The 19090-nt window shown below is 35.6% G+C and overlaps 2 long non-coding RNA genes across 2 annotated transcripts; both read left to right on the top strand.

Moving 5' to 3' along the window:
• Window positions 1–1213: 1213 nt before the first annotated feature.
• On the top strand, window positions 1214–1991 carry LOC120325386 (uncharacterized). Its single transcript, XR_005567326.2, has 2 exons — window positions 1214–1327; window positions 1786–1991. It is a non-coding gene; the product is annotated as an uncharacterized LOC120325386 (long non-coding RNA).
• A 7611-nt stretch (window positions 1992–9602) lies between these two features.
• LOC120337421 (uncharacterized) lies at window positions 9603–10884 on the top strand. The gene is made up of 3 exons (XR_005568953.2): window positions 9603–9736; window positions 10126–10232; window positions 10694–10884. It is a non-coding gene; the product is annotated as an uncharacterized LOC120337421 (long non-coding RNA).
• The last annotated feature ends 8206 nt before the right edge of the window (window positions 10885–19090 follow it).

Here is a 19090-nt window from a genome sequence, read left to right on the forward strand (position 1 = left end):
GCTTGGCTCCTCGCCACCGCAGGGTGGTTTGAGTAACTGCTGGTCGGTTACGGCTTCCTCTATCATCAAGTTCATGCATCTGAAACAATTTACTGACTGACAATTCCCATATCCGACATGTACTGGTAACCGGACGAGAAACCGTGGTTCGCCATATGACTAAGCCGTCTTATCGGCTTTCATCTCTCCCGGAATCAATAGGTAAATCCTAATCCTAAAACCGTGCCCTATATACACACGATGCCCAGAAACGCGGAAACAAAAAGTTACATTTTAAACTGAATATCCATCTTGAGTATGTTTATGTGTGGCTATTCACATCCATTTGAATAGGATTTTATTTTTTAAGATTGGATTCCATATTCATCAAATATAAAAAAAAGTATAAAAGTACATCCTCCTGTCCAATCCTCCTGTCCAATTATCATTCTGATAAGGGTATTAATTTGAGTAAATATTTTGTAATCTAACGTTAACGCAATTAAATTTAGTCACTAATCAAATTAATAATTCGACCACTTCCTATACTTAACTATCGATATATATTAATCGAAATTTTATTAACTATTTTGAAATTGAAAGTCATCGTGAAAATTGCTTCCACGAAATAATTAAAAAGTGACGAAATGGAAAGAAATTTACTAACCACATTTTTAATCTTCGAAAGTGCACGATAATCGCACACTAGCAAAAAATATCCATAGCCTATTAGGCTTAAAAATTTGTTATATATATATAATCGACCTAGAGTTGATCTTCATTTCATAAGGACGTGTCTACGGAGAACGCACCTCATTATAATTTCACCGGACAGGTAAACTGTTGTTGTATTATCTAATGATTTTTAAGGTAGCAATATGGAGACATTCTAATTTATATCCCAACCTACTTTTTTAGATCCTCCGACTGTTGTAGTAGGCTTCAATAAATTTTAGCCTCTAATGGAGAAACAAATATTTACATATATATGAGGTTTTTTCAACCACCAAAAAAGCACTGTTTTTGCTACTTTCTCGTAGGTTTTCTGGAAATTTCAGCCCGAAATGGTATGATAATTTAGTCCGGGACTTAAGTAAATAAATACAATCTGTGTTAACCGAACAAATCTAGATGTATTATTTGTAACTAACAGTAATTAACATGAATATTTAAATATTTTTATCTTATACTTAAGGCTGGTATAAAAATCATCAGTTTGTTTAATATATTTTACAGCCAATTGAACAAACAATGATGAAAAACCTCTTTATTCTCGGTTTTGTTCTGGCAACATGCTTTCTGATGTCGGTATCTGCTGGAGCTAGAGGATATTACTGTCCATCATGTCGTGAGTATTATACTTACGTATTAAAATTGAACCAATTTCATGTTTTTTGCTTGATTTCAGCCCCATTTTGTATGACGTACTAGCCATGTTTTACTTTATTCCTGAGATTCTTCTCGATAACAGTAACGAAGTGAACCTTTGGAATTATTTGCGAAATTGTTATTTATAGTTAGTTATATATATTCTAGTCGATTTACCCGTCATTCACATTTCATAAAAATTTTACTATTGTACAAAACTCAAACTCCGTTTTGCTGTTTGCACCAAATTGCCAAAAAATTTAGTATAATATAAGGCCTATATATGAGCTTGGCTGCTATAGTGTGGTTGGAGAGGATTAAGAAAATTTCGAATTAAAAGATTACATTTATTTGTTGATATATAATACAGTATACGCTTTAAGGAAAAATTCCAATATATAGAATAATTCCAATTCTATTGTTCTATTTATATTGCAGCTTACTTTCAGAGGAATATTGACCGATGTCCACAGCGATGTAAGGTGGACTGCGTAGCGGACCCGTGTCAGTTTGAACATTGCGACGGTGCAGTGTGTGAAGCCTTTTATTGTGGAGGGTGCCAGGCTTGCTTCTACAAAAACGGGATCCTGGTAAAGCATTGCCCGAATATTAGTTATTAGTCGAATAAAATTGAAGTTTTGAAACATGTGATGGTGTATTTATTTCATATATACGTGAAAATATTTTAGTTTGTCACATCAGGATTCACCTGTTTCGAACATGTTGACGTATCCTAGATTCGTGGGGTAATAATTCTACCAATCACGCGTTTTTCAATGACCTGAGCCAGTTGATAGAAAAAACTCGACTTGAATTCACCAGAGAAACTCAACTCGAAAATAAATTTTGACGAATTTTTCAAATAGTTAAAAAATTCCGGAAAAGTACGATTTACGGCGCTTGGTAATGCTATACTGAAAAATTTAAAATTTGCAAGATTGTTGCATCAACAACTCGTACCAGGCGTAACCGATGTAACTGTTACCAAATCCTGGTTATATTTCACAATAACGTTGGTTTAAGGTGGGAATCGGCAACATGACCCCGTCGCGATGTTTAAATTTGTAACTACAAAACACGTCTTGTCTAATATCAGGTATTTCGTTTTCGTGTGTCATCGATTGTGTCTGTGTCAATTGATTTGTTGCAGTCAGCGGTTTTAGTACGTCTACGACCATATACCAAGCATCAAACGACGACTGCGATTAGCAAAATTGAAATCTTGCCCGAGCAGTTTTATTAAGATTTGATCTTTGTCAAAATAGTCTATCGTCAAAAAATTTGCGTTAATTGATTGCCACCTTGTCGGTAGCAGGCGCACTTTGTCTTCATTACGTGTATGGCATAAAATTTTGGGCTCATTTTAAATTTAAGCTGCCTCGATTTGGACGAAAACTAGACATCGGATTGAAAAGAGGCCATATATACAGATTTTTCATGATTTTACTGCGGTTTCATGCAAAATTAATAGAAAATCTACAATATTTTGTTTCACCCACTTAATTGTAAGTAGAAATCCTAAACGGCCCGCACAGACTATGATATGTCCATTTCGTTCCCGACATAAAAAGGTTGCCGGTCTCTGGTTTGAAAGAGAAATGGAAAGAATCATTTCATAGTTTTAATTTAACTTACATTTATCCATTTCACTGGTGTTTATATCTGTTATGACTCCGGACTCAACTTTTTATTTGGAACATCTGGGACCTAACTTGACTGATGACTCAGGAGTGCATAAACCATGACTCGATTTGACTCGCGACTCGACATTTAGTGACTTCTACCCAACGCTGAAAGACATTGTATACCTAGAAAAACATTGTGGCACACTTATGTGTTTTTATAAAAACTTTCAACGTTCAATTTCACCCTGCAAGATAACAATTTTCAACAAAATTTTTGATAGCTGAATAACGAATATGTACCAATTTTTCGGCATATCAAAATCGAAAGTTGTTTTCTGTTAAAAATTCACACAAATAAATATGTATAATATATATACATATACTGTTAATTGGGTTGTAGGCATGAGGTCCGAACTGGAGAACTCGGGACGCCAACATGTATGGTCAAACGTGCTTACTATTCCACTCAACGACAATCTGATCGATCGCTTGACGTCATCGTGCTTTGAAAGGCAAAATAAATGCACACAAGCCACACATGGATATTAAAATAATCATTGATTTACTAGAAACAAATCTAGTGCGATTACATTCCTTAAGTTTGATTCTGAGAAGTATGGATATGGTGTCTCCTCGACTGACGTGAAACGACTTTGCAGCGTGCTAGAGTGTTTGGAAAATCTAAATAGTATTTAGTTAAAAATAGAATAAATATCTGCTTTCACATTATTATACAAAAAGATTAAAAGAAGCGCCCGGAAATTGAAAGTCATGGTGAAACAGTTTTTAATTCTTTACCAACATTTAACACAAACAAACTTATCACGATGCTATGTGCAAAATTACAGTTAATTTAATCATTCTTGCAAAACGTCTGTCACATTAACGGCATATATGATCGGTATGCCCGCAAGGCCATTCATTTTTCTAGCTTGCAAAACAAAAAGTAGTTGAGTTTTTGGGAATAGAAAAAAGATCTAGAATTTTTAATGAATTATTTCCACGGCTTCACTCTGAACAAGGCCCTTTACGTGCTGGCATCGATCCCTATATGAAGCTATTACTTAAAAAAAAAACGTTTCGGCGTTGCGCACTCAATGTAATACCCTGGGTTAAATGGTGGATAGGGGATTCCACCAGCAGCCATCTTTAACTTGCAATTATATTTACCAGCGCTCTGCGGAACAATTTTTGATTTACTTGCTTCAAACATAAAATGTATAGTATATATTGAACACTGTTAGAAGTTTTCGTCGACTTTATATGCTGTTTTAAATTGTTTCATCATTTACCGCAAAAATTATTACAATATAGAAAAAATTTCCCTAATCTATGCTATTTGACAATGAAATCATTATTTCAAAGCAATGCCAACATAGAAAGGTCCAAACTTCGATACATATTAGAATTATGGAAGTTCTATGTGATTCACTAACTTGAACCAGCTGATATAAACACTCAAATTTATTCAATCTGGGAATGCTGTACATTATTGTTAATAGGAAAGAATGGTTTGTCGTATTATATCTGACAACATTCAGTAAACAATGTTTTTGGTGTTTTGCAGAATTCGTGTCTGTTCAAGAAACATTTTTGCATAAAACCGTCTTTGTATCAAGAACATATGCCTACATTAATCAATTTCCTAGAGTTTTATTTCAACTTTAACCAATAGCAATAATATAATTATATTTACCTACGGTTACTCACATATCGATTTGTCGTGCAAAAGGCTATCCAGCAAAATGACAGCTATATCTTGCTTTGTGCATAGCGTCATAAGGTGGTTCGAAATACAAATAAATGTTTTAAACTACTCATTACGAATGCAGACTGTTTCACTCCAAAATTGGAACCTCCAGAAGTATGAACATAGTATATGTACCAGTTTAGGGTTAAGGTTGTGAACCATCTTGATGCACATACTTCGGGAGCGCCCAAAATTGATGGGTAATTAGAACACGAAGTATTTGGAAAGGAAAAGCAGCATGACCCGTATTCTGTACATATTTATTTACATTATTATACAAAATTTTCATAATATCTCAAATTCTCAAGCAAAGCAGTCAGATGTCTTCAAGGATATCTTTTCTGTTTGGTGTTTTCTGGTCGGAAAGCGTTGATCTGGCTTTACCAAAGGGAGATTTAACAACTCAAATTTCTGCTTGTTAAAATTTTTGGCGGTACATCAAAATGCATATTTTCATTACACATATAGAATTTCTTAGAATTTTTTGTTTTCCGATTGTGTTGTTGCTGACGCTTTTGAAAGATTCAAAAACATATATATATATATATGATAAATAAGTATATGGATCATGGATAACTAAAATGTGTAATAGTCTGATTCAAGTTTGGGTCGATCGCAACCAGCTACAACACAATATTTGCATTTATTATCAGCCTTGAACCCGACAGAAGGTGAATATTGCGAACGTGCAGAATATGAAGTAGACAAAGGAGCCATCGTATCAGGATGCGATAAGGTGTGTTTATAGCGCTAACGCGAACTCTAACAGGTTACATTTTTCAAAAACTTCACGTTTGATCACGAGCAGGAGACAAACCAACATGTGGTCAGACATTTTTTCGATCACATACATCAATTCAGCATTCAATACTCTCTGTTTTATTAATTTATTGATTCAATTGCTCTTGGCACAACCAATATCAAATTTCATATATAAAAATTGTTAGACTCATTTAATTCACAGTATACCTACATGATTTAAACTTTCCATCTAAAGGAAATAAATCCTTCTTTGTATACTCATTTGCGCGACTAACGTCATAAAGCATTTAGTTTTTTAAAACAAGCGAGACGTTATGTCATTGACCTCCATGAAACAAGTTCATGATTTTCGAATCTGAATGCGTTTTAGTGTTTATTTATCATCTGAATAGATCCTTGAAATTGAAACCAGGGCTGGGGAGCCGGAGCTGGAGTCGGAGCCTGGAGCCATGGAGCCGTTACATTTTGATGGAGCCGGAGTCGGAGTTGGAGCCAAGCTTTTCATAACAGATGGAGCTGGAGCCGGAGCCGGAGCTACCAAAAATTTAGTGGCTCCAGGCTCCAGCTCCTAAATATCTCATTTTTTGTTTTTCAAATTTATAATTTTTTTCTGATAGCGTTACAAATGATAAAATCTTTTCTTTTCAGCTTATAATTCATTTTAAAAATTTTAGTTCCTAATATATTTTGAAAAGTTTTCAGTTATTCTGTATGTTTGAAAGTTTAGTATCAAAATTTGAAGCGGTTCGCTTTTATCAAAATTTTGATTCTCATTTCCACTAAGCTGCAATTTTTCATGATTGCGGTCAAGCTCAAAAACCCTAATGGCCAGGGATTTTCGAAGAAGTGATTTTGGAATTTCCATGTAACATATTATGATTTTTTCGTGGCGTTGAATATCCAATCCATTTCAAATGTCTTCAATTCTGTTCAACGTATCTCGAGATTGAGTCGTTTTACGACAAAAGAAAGGTTTAGTTAGCTACTCCAAAATGCACCGCAGCAGTCACCTATCATAAAAATGTATGGCAAAGTGCCCCATTACGGTATATCTTGTTTTGATCCATTTCATAGCATGTTCTGGAGAAAAGTCTCATCAATTTCCGTTGTTATTTTTGGAATATATAAAAAGTATATCGCGAGTAAGATTGATTGCGTTTAGATTTATTTTAGTGACTGTATAATTTTCAAAGTCAACCGGTAAATAATATGTCGTAGGCAAAAAAAATAATGAGATTAACAAGGCATTTTTTTTAGCTGTTGGAAGTCTCCTAGAACGAAGTTTATAGTGTTTTCCGTTTCATTTTAGTATCTTATAATAACTCACCATATTTGTGAGAAAACGAGTTATTACATAACCATCGGTGATGAAATTCTAAGATAAATAAAGAAGTCAATACGCAAACCAAATTTTCCTGATTAAAAAGCGACATTTGAAAATACTAAAAATAAAACAGAAAACACCATAAGTTTTGCTTTAGAATGGCCCACGACAGATTCTATTTGGCCGCATGATTGCCAGTTATGTTGAACACAATTAAATTAAAATACAAAGACAGTTATTATGGGTTAAATATTATGTGGTAGAAAAAGTCTTTATGAGCTATTTCACCGAATGCGCAAACGCTGCGACCATTCCAGAAGCCGATTTTCCTTCCCGTTTTATTGTGGGGTTATATGTAAAACCCTTATATGCGGGGTAGACCGATTCGCCCGGAAATACAGCATATAATAACTCTCAGTGGATTCACAAGTTACATGCAGGAACAAAAAGGAATTATCATGACACCGACTTGAAGGGTGTTTACAGCCTAAATAACATGCCACACTTAGAAAACAATTAGCAAAATGCGTTATTGGGCTGCACTACTGATAATGGCTATGGAGCCGGAGCTGGAGCCAGCTCCGGCATAAAAAAATGAAGCTCCGGAGCCGAAGTTGGAGCTAAAGATTGAATACACTGCGACTCCGGAGCTGGAGCCGGAGCCATCATGATTTCGAACCAGCTCCCCAGCCCTGCTTGAAACAAACCAAAATTGTTTCAAATTAAATCATATAGAATAGATTAATTACAAAGGTACCGCCAAATTTACCAATCACTCGATGTTTGTGTTTCAGGTTGTATATCTTATACCAAACCACTTCCAATATATATATATATATTTAATTGTTTTTTTACCTATTTCGACCAGACAATAAAAGTACGACGCTTTAAATATTATACATATATGACATTACTATATCGATCATACCAAAATGATTCTAAAAGTTAATAGATTTTCATGGAATAGTGTGTGTCGTGACAGAATTCCTGATGTGGATTTCTTAGTACTAAATCTTTTCTATATTTATTACATATGAATTATTTTGTTCTACACCAGACAATATTTCTCTTTTGGAATGCAGGTGCAATTCAATTTATTTATTGTTGGGGGCGTTTTCGAATAGATGTTCATAAGTTGAATTCAAAAACCATAATCTTGAGGGGTATTTTTTTTAGCTTGTTTGCATCAAACCATCGAAACGTAAATCAAGACAATCACGAACTGCCAGGAAAATGGAGTACTATCTTTGCGTTATTTTTAATGACAATAATGGATAGTGCGTAATCTCCATAAAATAAGCGCGAACTCTAATGCGCATGTAGTTCGATGGTTATGTAATCCTACCGATCTAATCGAAATATAATTTGCAGCAGGACAACATGATAATTTATTATCGTGAATGCTTGATATTGAATTTGAGTATAGCGAAGACGAGTGTCCAACTAAGTGCTCTGCGAACAGTCCTTGCGCGAGATTACATTATCATTAGAGCAAACATAAGTTTTAAAACGTACAGAATTTAAATTCGAAGGTGTTGTCAAAAGAAGTAGTACGTGTTCACTCAACTCAAAGTATTAAATTAATTCACACGTAGGCCACTCACTCGTGCATGTGATCAGATAGTTATAAGGCTTCCGTTATGTCTACGCTCAATTTTAACGCGAAAACTGAGTCTCGAAAAAGCATAGTCAAAATTTAAATGAGTGAAATCTTTTTTGTAACAAAAATACATAAAAAATAAAACAGTGGAATTTTAGATGAAATATCCGATCACATAAAAAATTTATGAACAAATAAAAGTAACAGCGAAAAATACAATGTTTAGGCATTGGAAATTTCAAAACAGTTGATCCAGTAGTTGACGAGAATGGCGATTTTTTTCATAAGGTAACAACAAGAAGGAAAAAGACTAACAACAACAACAACAAGATAATTACAAAACAATCCATAGGTCCACTTCGTGTCCATTAATTAGTGAAGCGACCTATTGAATCCGTACTTCTGATAAAATTGGGGCGGTAAATTCGAAGGCTGGGCTCGTGAAGTTAGTGTTCGGGGCCAAGCTGTTGCGTATATATATATATATTAGTGCAAACAGTATAAAGTGGGCGATACATTATGTTTGAGCAGCACCTCTGATTACTCTGCACTGGTTCTAATCCTGTGGGGGATAATCATGTGCGGGGGGATTGCTTAACTCCTCGCCACCGTGGGGTGGTTTCCGTAACCGCTGATCGGTTACGGTTCCCTCCACCATCAAGTCCTTGCATCTGAAACAATTTACTGGCTGACTATTCCCATACCCGACTAGAGGCAGTGATTCGCAATGTGATAAAGCCGTCTTATAGGCTTTCCTCTCATCGGGATCAATATGTAAATCTCAAAACTGTCCCCTATAGCCTATATACACACGATGTCCAGAAACACGACAACAAACATTCACATATTATTCAATTGAGTATCAATCGTGGGTTTGTTTATGTGCGGCTCTTTACACCCAATTTAATAGGATTTCATTTTCTAAAATAGAATACCATATTCATCAAATATAAACAAAAATAGAAAAGCCCATCATCCTGTCCAATTTGCGTTCTGTTATCTGACGTTAAGGCGAATAAATCTAGTCTTTAATCAAATTATTAATTCGACCACCTCCTACTATCGATATTAATCGAAATTTTATTAAATATTTTGAAATTGAAAGCCATCATGAAATTGCTTCCACGAAATAATTAAAAAAGCGATGAAATGTAAAAAAAAATTCTAACCTCATTTTTAATCTTCGAAAGTGCCCAATAATCGCACACTAGCAAAAAATATTCATAGCCTATTAGGTATAGATATATATATAATCGACTAATAGATGATCTTCATTTCATAAGGACGTGTCTACAGAGAACGCACCTCAATATAACTTCACTGGACAGGTAGACTGTACGTTGTATTATCTAATGGTTTTCAAGGTAGTAATATGATGATATTCTAATTTATAGATATCCGTACTTTTTTAGATCCTCCGTATTTTATAGTGGCTTCAATAAATTTGGGACTTTGTTTGCTATATTTCCTTTGAACTATTACGAATGCGCATTTAATAAAGAAACACTGTTTTTTGCATTTTCTCGTAGATTTTCTGAAAATATCAGCCCAAAATGGTAAAATAATTTGGTCCATGAATTACAAGCTATGTTACCAAAACATTGCAAATGTTGTTGTATTAGTTTATACAGTTTTAGTATTTCTTTCGTTTTCTCTCATAATCATGGCTAGTATAAAAATCCTCAAACTTATATATATATATATATATATTTTACAGGCAATTGAAACAAACAATGATGAAAAACCTCTTTATTCTCGGTTTTGTTCTGGCAACATGCTTTTTGATGTCTGTATCTGCTACAGAATATCAGTGTCCATCATGCCGTGAGTATAATATATATATACTTACATATTAAAATTAGACCAATTTCATGTTTTTTGCTTGATTCCAGCGCACATTTTGTATGGCGCACTAGCCATGTTTCACTTTATTCCTGAATTCTTCTCAATGCGATAGCAGTAACGAAGTGAACCTTTGAAATACTTTGCGCAAAATTGTTGCTTATAGTTAGTTATATATATATCTTGTAGTTGATTTACCCGACATTCACATTTAATAAAAAATGGTAATATTGTACAAATCTCAAACTCCGTTTTGCTGTTTGCATAAAAAATTCTGTATATTTCATATAAACTTTGCTCCTATAAAGTGTGATTAGAGAGGATTAGCAAATTTAGAATTAAAAGATTACATTTATTTGTTGATATATAATACAGTAAACGCTTTGGAGAATACTTTCCATATATGCAATAGGTCCAACTTTACCTGTCTGTTTATATTACAGCTTACTTTCAGTGGTATATTGACTCATGTCCAGAGCTATGTAAGGTGGACTGCTTTGTGGACCCGTGTCAGTTTGAACAATGTGACGGCGCAGTGTGTGAAGCTTTTTATTGTGGAGGGTGCCAGGCTTGCTTCTACGAAAACGGGATCCTGGTAAATGATTGCCCCTAATATTAGTTGAATAAAATTGAAATTGTGAAACATGTGATAGTGTATTTATTTTATACGTAAGGATATTTTAGTTTGCCACACCAGGATTCACCAGTTCCGAATATATATCAGTATAGACGTATCCTTCGTGGGGTATTACTATCAATCATGTAAGGGTTATGTTCTCAATTCTCAAAAATCATTTTTGTGGCGTCGCCCTGGCTGAAAATGTGCGATTAATTTTTACTAACTATAGGAAACTTGGTATACGTATAACGTGGTCACTGGTTTGCACACTTTGTCTGATATTTACATTACAACCGAAATTCAAGCATAAACTGTTGCATCTTCAACCCAGTTTCAACTTCTACCCTATTGTGATTGAACGTTTAAATAGCTAAGTTTCGGTCAAAATAGATTCCGATGACATAGTGTTTCGGAGACCCAGTTATTGACTCGATTCGAGACACGTTTTTAAATGACCTGAGCCAGTTGATAGAAAAGACTCGACTCGGACCACCAGAGCAACTTTACTTGAAAATAACTTTTGACGAATCTTTCAAATAGTGAAAATATTCCGGAAAAGTACGATTTACGACGACTGGTAATGCTATACTGAAAAATAGAAAATTTGTTAGTTGTTGCATCAACAACTCGTAACAGGCGTAACCGATGTAACTGTTGCCAAATCCTAGTTATATTTCACAATAACGTTGGTTTAATTAACGTAAGGTTCAGTAACATAGTCCCATCACGACGTTCAAAATTGTAACTACAAATTGCTTTAAATCTACACGTCTTGTGTATGTTAGGTATTTTGTTTTCGTATGCCATCGTTTCTGTGGCAACTGATTTGCTGCAGTCAGCGGGTTTAACGCGACCCTATATCAAGCAGCAAACGACGACTGCGATTAGCAAAATTGAGATCTTGCCTCGGCAGTATGGCGATTTGATGCCCAAATACTCTATCGTCAAAAAATTTACAATAATTGTTTGCCAATTTGTCAGTAGCAGGCGGAGTCCGTCTTCATTACGTGTATATCATTAAATTTTAGGACACGTAGTGGACATAACGATCGTTTCAATACAAGAGTGCTATGCTCAAATATATGGACACGTAGCGCCACCCAGTGGGAATAATTTTGATGACGTAATAGCGAGAAAAAAAGGGAAAGGGCCTTCTGGAGAAAAATTTTATCTTCAACCACTGAAAACTTCAAAGCAATTGGTCCAGTATTCGAAGAGAAAAGCGATTTCTTCAAAACGTGTCAAAGAACAAGGACACTAAGAACAACAACAACATAATATTGAAACGATCGCTATGTCCACTACGTGTCCATTTATGCTGTTGTTCTTTGACACTTTTTGGACACCTAGTGGAAAATCTAAAAAGTCGCTTTTCTCTTTGATTACCGGACCAATTGCTATGAAATTTTTAGTGGTTAGAGATGAAATTTTTCCCCAGAAGGCTATTACTTTTATTTATTGGACACGAAGTGGACATAATGATTGTTTCAATATTGGATATCTCTCTTGTTCTTGTTGTTTGACACGTTTTGAAGAAATCACTTTTCTCTTCGAATACTGGAAAAATTTCTTTAAAATTTTCAGTGGTTGAAGATAAAATTTTTCTTCAGAAGGCTATTACTCTTATTTATTTTAAAATTTTCTGTGGACTTCAAGAGATTCGTTTTTTGTGTTCGAAGAAGTGATCAGAATAAAAATTAGCGACACCTTGTGGCGATTGCGGCGAAGTAATATCAGCTGAGAAGCGAACGTGAATCTTGCTCCGCTACAGCGCTAAGAGTTGTTAATGGGGAATGGAGATGTTTGAGGTTTCCGGTACCCGCAATGCAGCAATGCAACGGTTTGCGATTACTTCTTAGCTATTTGACTGATACAATAATACTGGTATGCGGTTTCCAGCTTATTGAAAAAGGGTGTCACCGTAAGCTGTTACCCGGTACCGGTAAGTGCCGAACACTGGAATATATCAAATGTCAGAATGCCTGGTACCAGTGAAATGAATTTCCTTTACCAGGTTTGGCTACTTCGCACAAAAACCAAAATTTGTACCGGTATCCGAAAACTGGAATATACGAAATGTCGGAATTCCTGGTAGCGGTAGTGAAATTAATTTCATCCACCACATTTGCCTACTTCGGACAAAAACTAAAATTGGCATACCGGTATCCTTGCCTGACAAAATTTTGAACTGGATAAATATTTAAATCATAAAAGTATAACTTTGCAAATGCTGATACTGTGAATGAATTTCATTTACCAGATTTGCCTACTTCGGAATGAAACTAGGGTGTTGTAGCCAGTCTGCGGACAATTTCATTCAAACCGCTATAAAACGAAAACCAATATTTTTTCTAACCCGTTAATTTTTTCACCGTGGGTGCATTGGCATTTATTCTACACGCTAAACCTCGAATTACCTTTCTACGGCCAGGGGTTAAAGCTATACAAATCACCAAAGTACGACACTCAGAAGACGTATTTGCGACCGACCAGTGTGCGACAACGGATTTCAAGCCTTGAGCATCGTTTCTGCTGCGTCGAGAATTGCATTTCTGACCGTCATACATTTTAAGAACACGGTTAGGCTATTTCTTTATTTCGAACAAAACTCGTCAAATTATAAACAAAGCACCGCATCACAGCAATCAAACAGACAAAAACACGATGATCGCAAATTGGTCGACAAAGATAATATCGACGTATTGGAAATGCGCAACCCCCTATTCCCACTCCTGACAAATTGCTTTGAAATTTTCAGTGGTAAAAGATGGATTTTTCTTGTCCATATATTTGAGCATACCTCTCTTGTTTCAAATATTTCTGTTAGCTCTGTGGGATTTGTTTTCGTTTGCTATGACGTCACTGAACGTTCTGCGGACGCATATGCTGGCTTTGATCACGTGCCATCGGACGTCGGTGGTTCGTAACGGAGTCCTTGCTTTGCTAAGTTTTTATTTGAGGAATAGTAAATGGCGAATAGTGCCGTACTTGGTGTTATATTACAGTAGTGGGGTCTCATGTAGTTTCTTACCTAACATACTTCTAGTGGGCGTAGCATGACAATTTTTTCACGTATCAATCCTAACCCCCACTTGACTACACCATCCAAAAATTACGTCATTAAGACGTCACAGTGACGTAATAGAACTATGTGAACTTCAAACTATACGAACTGCCATCCAAGACGCGCAAACGAGCACCCGAAATCGAACAGTTAGTTCTCTCGTTTTCTCGTCGCAAAGATTCCAATAGGAGAGAGACCGATAACGTCGGTCAGTTCTTTATCGTCGGCGCCAATGCCATTTCGGTCGATCGTGCGTATGTTTGGCAAGCTCTATGACGTGATTGTGATGTCGTAGTGATTTAATTTTTGGATGGCGTAATCAGATGGGGATTAGGATTGACATATCAAAAAATTGTTATGTTACGCCCACTAGAAGTACGGTAGGTACGAAACTACACGAGACCCCAGTAGTGACTTGATAGGGCTTGCCGAAGTATAATTACGATCGCCCGAAATGGCATCTGCGCCGCCGATGACAATCTCGATAACGCCGGCAATCTCTCTCCTATCGTGGTGGCGAGAGAACGAGAGAAATAGCTTGCTCAATTTCGGGTGATAGTCTACGCGTTTTGGACGACCATTCGCATACTTTGGTGCGCCCTATTACGCCACTGTGACGTCGAAATGACGTGATTTTTTGGGAATATAGTCAGGTGGGGGTTAGGATTGACATCGATAACGCCGGCGATCTCTCTCCTATCGTGGTGGCGAGAGAAATAGCTCGCTCAATTTCGGGTGATAGTCTGCGCGTTTTGGACGACCATTCGCATACTTTGGTGCGCCCTATTACGCCACTGTGACGTCGAAATGACGTAATTTTTTGGAGATATAGTCAGGTGGGGGTTAGGATTGACATATGAAAAAATTGTTGAGCCAGGCCAACTAGAAGTGCATGTGGTACTAAACTATACCAGACCCGTGAGTCGGACCATCTTGCAATTTCAATTCACGCTGTCACAAGACAGGAACTTCTAAAGATAGAGCAGTTCTGGTACCGTAACACAGCGCGGTGACACTGAACTAACTCGTAGCTGTCTCGTAAAAGCGAGGCTTGTTTTTTTTAAATTTTGTTCCAATAATGGAGAGGGAATGAAACGGATTAATTAGTATTTCAATTCATGTTGCAATTGAATGGAGAAAAATAGATCATTGCCACGGGACATGTGAAATGGGAAGCAGACAACTCGACTACACACGGACAACTCACCAGAGACAACTCGGCTACAGATAGGCCTGGTGAGTTGTCCGTGTAGTCGAATTGCCCACCAGCCCTAAACGGCTATGACAGTCACAGTACCGAAATTTGTACCCCGATTCGGGTGGTGTTATGTTGACGCATGTTATTTAATAACGTTTTTATGTGAAATGTTTGACTGTTGTTCGGTACCTGATCCGATAATACGGTACATAATTGACTCATATCACCAGATATTTCAACTGATGTTTCAATATAATCAAGAAGAATAGATCATTGTCACAGGACCTAAAATATCTATGACAGTCCCTGTACCATCACGGTACCCCGATACAGGTACTGGTAAGTCGCCGCATATGATTTTTGAGGAATTGTTCTACGTGTCCATATATTTGAGCATTGCTCTCTCTTGTTTTTAATTAAAACTGCCTCGATTTTGACTAAAACTAAACGTCGGTTTGAATGAAGCCAAATATATTTTTTTTTTGATATTTCTGGTTTTATAAAAAAAAGTTAATTGAATACCTACAATATATTGTTTCACCTATTCAATTGTAAGTAGAAATCCTATACGGCCCGCTAAGAATATAATATGTTCATTCTGATTCCCGACATTAAAAGGTTGCTGGTCCCTGGTTTAAAAGAGAGATAGGAAGTTTCATTTCATAGTGTCATTTTGACTTACATTTATTCATTTCACTGGTGTTTATCAAATCTGTTATTACTCGGGACTCGACTTGGGATTAAGAGTCTAAAATTTACTGTGACTCAAACCATGACTCGCGACCCGGCGTTTAGTGATTTCTACCCAACGCTAAATGACGAGATATACATAGAAAAACATTGAATCATACTTATGTGCTTCTAAAAAACTTTCAACGTTCAATTTTACCTGCAATATAACAATTTCCAACAAAATTTTTGATGGTTGAATAACGAACCAATGTACCAATTTTTCGGCATATCAAAATTGCAAGTTGTTTTCTGTTGACAATTCACACAAATAATTATGTATAATATATATACTATTAATCGGGTTGTAGGCATGAGGTCCGGACTGGAGAACTCGGGACGCCAACATGTATGATCAAACGTGCTTACTATTCCACTCAACGACAATCTGATCGATCGCTTGACGTCATCATGCTTTGAAAGGTAAAATAAACGCTAAAATAGATGTTAAAATAATCATTGATTTACTAAAAAAAATCTAGTGCGATTACATTCCTTATGTTTGATTGTGAGAAGTATGGATATGGTCTCTCCTCGACTGACGTGAAACGACTTTTAGCGTGCTAGAGTGTTTGAAAAATCTAAATAGTATCTATTTAAAAATAGAATAAATATCTGCTTTCACATTATTATACAAACAAAAAGATTTTAAAAGAAGCGTCCGAAAATTGAAAGTCATCGTGAAACAGTTTTAATTGTTTACCAACATTTAACACAAACAAACTTATCACGATGCTATGTGCAAAACTACAGTTAATTTAATCAATTTTGCCAAACGACGTTCACATCAATGGCATATATGATCGGGATGCGCGCAAGGCCATTCATTTTTCTGGTTTGCAAAACAAAGAGTAGTTGAGTTTTTATGAATAGAAAAAAGGATCTAGGATTTTTGATGAACTATTTCCACGCCTTCACTTTGAACAAGTCTCTTTAGGTGCTGCTTTATTTACTTCATTCTTTGCTTCAAATATAAAATGTATAGTATATATTGAACAATGTGAAGAGTTTTCATCGACTCTTTATGCTGTTTCATATTCTTTCATTAGTTACTGCAAAAATTATTACAATATAGAAATAATGCAAAGAAGCATTATTTTAAGGCAAAAAACTTACTTTAAGTTTTCTAATGCCAACATAGAAAGGTCCAAACTTCGATATATATTAGAATTATGGAAGTTCATAATATATTTTAAGATTTAAAATTCAATAGGAATTCACTAACTGGAACCTGCTAATATAAACACTCGGTTTGTTGTGGAAAGCGCTATCCAGCAAAATGACAGCTATATCTTGCTTTGCGCATAGCGCCATAAGGTAGTTCGAAATACAAATGAATGTTTTGAATTACTCATTACGAATGCAGACTGTTTTACTTCAAAATTGGGGGCTAATTGGAACGCGAAGTATTTGGAGAGGAAAAGCAACATAACCATATTCTGCACATATTTATTCATGAATTTCCACAATATCTCAAGAGGATCAGATGTCTTTGATGTTTTCTGGTCGGATAACATTGAAATGGCTTTACAAACGGCAGACTTAACAACTCGAAATTATGCTTGTTAAAAATTTTGGCGGTACATCAAAAATGCATATTTTCATTACACATATGGGATTTCTTAATTTTTTTATCTTCCGATTGTATTTTGTTGTTGCTAACGCTGTTGAAAGATTCAAAGCATATATATATCATATAATTATATGGATCAGAGATAAATAAAATGTGTAATAGTGTGATTCAAGTTTGGGTCGATCGCAACCAGCTACAACACAATATTTGCATTTATTATCAGCCTTGAACCCGACAGAAGGTTAATATTGCGAACGTGCAGAATAAGGAGTAGACAAAGGAGTCATCGTATCAGGATGCGGTAAGGTGTGGTTATAGCGCTAACGCGAACTCTAACAGGCTACATTTGTCAAGAACTTCAAGTTTGATCACGAACAGAAGACAAACCAATATGTAGTCTGACATTTTTTATATCACATGCATTAATTTAACATGATTTAAAATTTTGATTCAAAGGATTTCTTTTATATAAATCTCTCTTTGTATACTCATTTGTGCGCTCACCGAGGACAAACGCCAGGAAGCTATTAGTTCTTTACAACATGCGAGACGTTATGTCATTGACCTCGATGAAACAAGTTCATGATTTTCGAATCTGAATGCGTTTTAGTGTTTATTTATCATCTAAATATATCCTTGTAACAAACCAAAATCTTTTCAAACTAAATCATATCGAATAAATTAGGAAGATACAGCCAAATTTGCCAACCACTCGATGTTTGGGTTTCAGGTTGTATAACTCACCAAATCATTTAAATATTTAATTGTTACTTTTACCTACTTTGACCGGGCAATAAAAAATGATGCTTTAAATAGTATATATTACTTTACTATATCGATCATACCAAAATTATTATAAAACATTAATCGATTTTTCATGGGATAGCCTGGGTTGTGACAGAATTCCTGATGTGGATATTTTAGTGCTTTAGTCTTTCTATATTATTACATATGATTTATTTTGTTCAACACCAGACAATATTTTTTTTTTGAATGCAGGTGCAATTCAATTTATTTAAATAGTCTTCACATATTGTTGGGAGCGTTTTCGAATAGATGTTCACAAATTGAATTTAAAAACCAACATATTAAGGGTAATTTTCTTTAAACTTGCATCAAATCATTGAAACTTGAAACACGGCCATCTCGAACTTCTGGGAAAATGGAGTCCTATCTTTGCGATATTTATATTGACGATAGGATAGTGCGTAATCTCAATTAAATAAGCGTGAACTCTTATGCACGTATAGTTCGATGGTTATGTAATCCTAGCGACAATGGTTATCATTTTAACCAAATCCATAGACATCGTTTTAGTTTTCTTTGCTTCGACTCACCGAACACGAGAAAGGTCACGTACGCAAAGCTACTTCGCGTCGCTGATTCAGAGCTGCATACGTCATCGCGTCGAATCAACAACACAAAAACAGGAATCAATGATTTTCGGTACTGCAGTCTCAAACATTTTTCAATTAAAATGTAGATATCAGACTTGTCAGAGAGCAGTGCGTCTTTGATATCGCAGGAAAGGATGATATCGATTTGAAATATAATTTGCAGGACAACCCGCTAATTTATTATCGTGAATGCTTGATAAAAACAATTTAGGAATAAATAGCGAAGACAATTGGCCAATTCAGTGTTCCACGATTAGCGA

This window comes from Styela clava, chromosome 1, assembly GCF_964204865.1.
Source record: "Styela clava chromosome 1, kaStyClav1.hap1.2, whole genome shotgun sequence".
NCBI classification, from domain to species: Eukaryota; Metazoa; Chordata; class Ascidiacea; order Stolidobranchia; family Styelidae; genus Styela; species Styela clava.